At 46.0% G+C, this 6,118-nt stretch overlaps 1 long non-coding RNA gene across 1 annotated transcript; it reads left to right on the forward strand.

Annotated features, from left to right (window-relative positions):
- Positions 1-2,856: 2,856 nt before the first annotated feature.
- Positions 2,857-5,337, forward strand: LOC144827193 (uncharacterized). Its single transcript, XR_013610070.1, has 3 exons — positions 2,857-2,967; positions 3,834-3,965; positions 5,279-5,337. It is a non-coding gene; the product is annotated as an uncharacterized LOC144827193 (long non-coding RNA).
- The last annotated feature ends 781 nt before the right edge of the window (positions 5,338-6,118 follow it).

Below are 6,118 nucleotides of genomic sequence, written 5' to 3' on the forward strand. Positions count from 1 at the left end.
CAACTACATAAAATAAACTGCAAAAGTACTATGTAACGTAAAACATTTCACAAATTACAATCCGTTTTTAAATAATACAAAACAATTTAACATTCAGATAAGAACTTTTCTCCCTTTTTTTGATGTCATCAGCTACTACTTAACTTCACTATTTACTAAGCATGGGCGGATCTAGCGGATCTCGCGTACGCGAATTTGCGGATTAACGGATTCGCAATCCGCGACAATACGCGAACTCTCGCGGATTTGCGGATTTTCCCGTTTTTTGTGTTGGCAAGCGTTCGCGCGGATTTTGGGACAATTTCGCAATTGCGAACTTACTTTTCGGCTCGCAACGGCCGTGACTATGTTGTTTCTACGTCTGGTTTATCATCACAGGTTCACAGCACCCTCTGTTTCACCACTGCCACCCTCTGGGACACCCATGCCACCCTCTGGTACATCCTCACTGCCACCCATTAGGTTTGTTTATCACTGTAGTTTATGGGGGTTGAAAAAAGCAAGCACACCTCCCCTACTTCAACTGCCATGAATTAATTTGGGGTTGATTAATGTGTCAGTTATTTTGAAAGTTCCAGTCTGGCTGGCACCTGCTTCCTTCCTTATCTGTAATTTGCTTTCTGTTGCAGTGCAATTTTTTTTCACAAGACCTTTATGGTCTACTTGTAGCTATTCTATGAGCCTGCTGTTTGGGTCATAGCAGGGTCATAGAATAGTTGCAAACTCTGGAGGGGCCCCTCAGGAAGCACTAGAGTGAATGTTACTAATGTTAAGTTTGAACTTTTGCACCTGCTCATTGCTTTCAGTTTAGCAAAAATCGTTTTTTCTGCAATTTCGCGCGTTTTTTGGGGCACGAATCCGTGCGAGATCGATTTCGGAAGCCGCGAATGCACTAAATTTTTTTTGCGACGTGTATGTTCGCGTGATTTTGTGCGTGTTCGCGAGGCGCTTGTAGCTATATGTTTGCCAAGTTACCCTAGCGGTCGTACACGGGCGCGGCCATCTTGTTTGTGTGACGTAATTCCGTTTCCGGCCGCTATGTGTAATCTCGCAAACTGTGCTGCTCGCTAGTACAATTTCGCGCGTGCTCGCGAGGAAAATCTCGCGCGAACTTACCCACGCGGTCGTGAACGGGCGCGGCCATCTTGTTTCTCATTCATTGCTATGGTTCTGGGCATGCTTTCTGTATCCTCTCTGAATCTCTGCCATCCTTTGCTTGTTTGAAGTTTATTTGATCTATTTTACTTATTATCTATCCCTCTATTTTTCTAGCTCTATATTTTTGTGTTTTCTGCTGCTTTTAGTTACTTTTACTCTTTTCTTTTCTTCTTCACTATTCTATTTCTTCTTTATCATTTAACTTTATTTCTGCCCAGACCATGGTAAAGGGAGCCGGGAAGCACCCTGAGAAGGGGAAGGGTCCCGCACCCCGTGCCCGGCTCCCGTGCGGGCGTTTGAGGGGGGAGCAAGTGGTGCCACGGGAGATCTTTAGCGCGGAGGAGGTGGCCGCACTCATCTTCCACGTCCAGCGCCGCCTCCCCAAGACGATCCTGGGAGGCGGCAAGATCGCAACCGGCTATGGCATCCGGGAGCGCCGGAAGCGGTGGGAGAAGGTGTGCCGGGCCATGTTTAAGCTCTCTGGGGTCCGGCGCACATATAACCAGGCCACCCACCGCTGGACAGATGTCATGGACCGGGAACGGGACTTGCTGGACGCGCTCGGCGTAGAGGTCCCCGGGCTTGATGAGTAGTATTAGCTATTCATCACTACTCTGTTTTATCCGGCTCTGTTATTTGCAAATCTTTGTTCTTTACCAAGAGCAATAATGCTACCGATTACATTGTAGGTAAATTATATTTCAAAATCTTCTATGCATTTCAGGTGCACTGCTCTCCTTCTCAGTAGCCTTGCTTGCTACTATGCTTATTTGTTTTGTATTTTGTGTTCATTTCATTGGCCTGAGAAATTATGTATGAGTGTAGCAGGGATGCGGCAGTAATTGTGTGCCATGCCACCACCACCCATTGGCCCAAAACGTCACAGAAGCCTTACGCATCTGTGCCGTAAAGGCGGCGCATTGCTGGAGTTGCGTGCCAACGATGGCGCAGCTCCAGCAATGCTCTGGGGTACCCTATCTCCCCAATGCTGCATCAAGCCGTAAGTCGGCTTCAAGCGCGCAGGGTTTGAGTCATGCATCATTGTCCTAAAAGTGACTGATTGACATCTTGTAGATTTCCCTCAGCCACTTTTAGGATTCGTTCCTGCGCAGGTACGCCCTCCCTTACGCCGGAACGCCCCCTGATGGCGCAGGGCTTTACAACGTGATGCATCGCCCATATGTGTTTTTTTTTAATATATACGCCGCACCAACACCATGGCGAGTCTTTTGTTTTGCCGCTGCGTCACAAAAGTCACGCAACAATGGAGGAAAATGAGCCGCAAGGGACTTCTAAATCAGCCCCAACCGACTGAAGTCCAGTCCTTCCTTTAGACACATGGCTATAAGAAGAAATAGTGGTGGTGGTCGGTGGATTGATAGTTTGAGTATTCACTGATCTGCAAGCAGGATGGACTTTGTCTGTCACTTCGCGTGCTGCGGACTGCTGCCTGCCAGGCCTAGGCAAACCTCTTTAGTAGTCTGTTTATTGAGTTACATAGGAACTTTCTAAGTCAACGGTCCGCAAATCAGGCAATACGAATAACGTAGTATACCACATGAGATAGATCCCGTGGAATAGTTGTCTATCTATTTGCTATTTCTCCAAAATATTTTGTTATTGTTCTTTTGAAATGTTTGATTTGGTTGACAAATCTCATCCATGTTTTCTGGTCTTTCTTTCTTTCATGTTGTACATCAGCTCCCCCCAAGGGCAAGAGGAGTCGGACACAGGAGGAGGAGGAGGAGGGTGCTGTTCAGGAGGATGCAGGCCAGGATCGGGCAGGCGAGGGCTCCTTTGCTGGCCCCAGTAAGTTTAAATTTTAATAAAGAGTACCTATTTTTTCCTAGCGTTCCTCATTCGATTTTTTCTAAATCGTCTTTGATCTTCTTGTAGACTGGATATAAATTCTTAACCTGCCTCGAATATGACTCCCTGTGGTATTACTAGATTATTCTTATTAGTCTGTCTGTGTAGCTAACTAAGATTGGACATTTGGCAATTCCATTGGACTCCCATTCTATTCAGCAATAGCTCTATGCACTGTCTCCTTACTGACTAGATAGTGTGGCAGAGTCATTTAGCTCCCGAAGTCACCGATGATTGATCCCCAATGATCTTTAGATTATCCTACGCAGGACAAGAGTACGGAGTCACAGTCAAGAAGTGTCAGAGGCACTCATGCTTGCAAAAATTCCAAAACCTTTAGCTCATCCACTCTAGTCTGGAGGACCAAAAACCACAGAGTCTATTTAAGTTTAAAAGCTTTATTAAAAGTAAACACATTTATTAAAATCAACTTTGTCATAAAACTATTTAACTGAAAACGGAAAAGTGCTTAGTGCTGACGATTAATTGGACACATTTCTTGTGGTCAAGCCGAGCTCTCACCTGGTTTGAACTTGATCCTGGTCGTGTTCTTAGAAGTCAAGCTTCTGTCTGTTAGGAGAAAAAGTGGTGCGTGTTAAAAATAAAAAGCAAGCATTCATCAGTTGTGCATAAAAGTGCAGCAAGACAACAGCCTTCCCTGGAAAAAGGGACATTTTTACTTTAGAGTAGACAGTCACAAATTATTACATTGTATTCTGTTTTTTTAACATTTCTTTATTACTCCTAGACCAAATATTATATAGTAGTGAGTGGTGTATTCTAACATTCTTAAATGTACTTTGTAGGTGGAACATCTGGTGGCGGGGCCAGCGCGGAGGTGGCGGTGTTGGGCGAGGACTCGGAGGACTCTGGGGAGGATGCGGTGCAAGAGCCGGCGGACGGTCCTGTGGGGGTTCGCACGGTGGTGGCGGGAACAGGTAAGCTATATATTCCTTACTTATTGAGATTGAAGACTGCATAGTGTGCTTTCTGCACGGGTGTATTACAAATCAACCAGGTAGTAGCCTCCTCGAAATGTACTCCGACTTAGCTGTGAAGTTTTTGGTGAGAAGAATCCCAATAAGATCTTAGATGAACGTGATGGATGGGATGAACGAAAAGCGAAAGAAGTAAGTGGGACGCGAAATTTTATGATGGCTGGCAAAGAAGAACGATATGTGTTTGCTTGGCCACCGAGGTGGCTGGGAAGGAAAGAATATGGTATGGTGCATGGCTGGGTCAATGATGAAGCAAGGATGGGTGGAAGGACAGCAGCCTGGGTGGGTGAAACAGAAACTGTAAGTGTGCGTATACTTTGAATGAATGGATGCCTGGAGCATGGTATTCTCTGACTCTTAGATAGCACATGTGTATCTAGAGAGAGTAGACTGTCGCTGGATGAACTAAGTGTTACCTTGAAGAGCATGTACCACCGCACCCGCACGTCCGTTCCAGTGTAGGGAAGGCAAGGAAAAGAAATTGTAAATGTGTCCAATACTACCATGAATAGTAGCAGTACTTTGTATTGCAACTGCAAGCACAGCATATTTGCGGTTATTACGGTGGACACTCCGTACCTCTCTTAATAACTTTAGTTTAGTTGTAGTACGTCATTCATGTGTGGGTGTATCACTGTTCACTCAATATTAAGCAAAGCACCTAAAGTCATCCCATATGTCATCAAATACGTCCCATGTGAAGTGATAGATAATCAAATTATTTAGCTTCTTCATTTTCCTTTTCTAGTACTCATTTGCACTGTAGGGTCAAAGGTAAATTAATTAAGCAGTAGCCCTTGTAACAGAGTATTCTCAGTGCCACCCGTAATAGAAAAGTAATAGCTTCACCACCTGCATGTACTGGACCGGTACAGTAACGCCAGTCTGTCTCACTCATCATGGTGTGCAACTGTTTTTCTCGGGTGCAAGTTCACTGTGCTGCCATTCTGCCGGCTTGCATAAGATAACGTACCAATTTTCCTAAACAAGAGAGAAGAAGAATAAGACTGGTGTACTGTCATAGTCGACTGTAATGGAAGTCCATAGTGGTCGTAGAATTTGTTCATTAAACTACCACTAATGTTAGAGCAAGGATGCAGAAGTGGGAGGTTACATAGATACTGTCCTCAATAGTTATGTACTGTGCTTTCAATTTGCTACTTGTACTGTGACCCAACTTTCGGCTCAATCACTTTGTGTTATTAATGCTAAGGAGCATTGGTTACAGACTATGTCTTTCTTTCTTCATATAGTTGCTCCTTCCAAATCGACATCACGGAGGGAGCAGGCTCGAATGGCCCGGCAACGGAGGCTGGATGCCACTGTCGCCGAATATCGGCGGCTGGTGGCCCTGGAGGAGGAGGAGGACACGCAGTCGACCGGTGCAACCACAACATCCTCGACTGGGACAGCTGCATCCTCCTCCGTGACCCCACGGGCCACCAGCATGCGCAGTGCTCCAGCGGTACGGAGCCGGGCTAACAAAGCCAACCGCCACCGCCAAGCAGCAGAAAGACCAGCTGCCCCCCACAGGAGCTGCAAGGCACGCCAACGCCGCCTAGGAGTCCGAATGTCCTACCTGGAGCAGGAGGTCCATAAGTATAAGAACTTGGTGGAGGGCCTCCGCTTCGAGCTTGCCACCCTCCGCAAGGAGTATGATGCCCATGCCGCAAAATGCACCAGCACCCTCCAGTAGTGGAGTGTCCCTTGCCCTTTTTTTAGAGACTTTTGGGGGGTGGGATTTGGGAGTTGGGTTCTTTTTGGGACTTTTCAAAGACAATCGTTGGGGTTAGGGAGGGTCTTGAGGGAGATTATTTTGTTAGGGCTACATAAATATACATTTTTAAACTTTATCTGACCATACCTGTTTTTTACTGCTTTTCAGTCTGGTGGGTGGGGGACGGGGGTGTAACAGTAAGTTTGTTTTCCTGAACAGTCGTAGGACTTTAGTAGTACTACCGTCAATCTCTCGTCTAGTCCTAATACTCCATTATACTACCTCCCACCAAACGCTTATCTTACCTGTAATTTGTGTTAGAAATTAGGGCTAGGCCCAGGGCTGGCTCCACGTGAAATGGGGATTAACGTTGGCA

Source organism: Lissotriton helveticus, chromosome 4_1 (assembly GCF_964261635.1).
Source record: "Lissotriton helveticus chromosome 4_1, aLisHel1.1, whole genome shotgun sequence".
Lineage (NCBI taxonomy): Eukaryota > Metazoa > Chordata > Amphibia > Caudata > Salamandridae > Lissotriton > Lissotriton helveticus.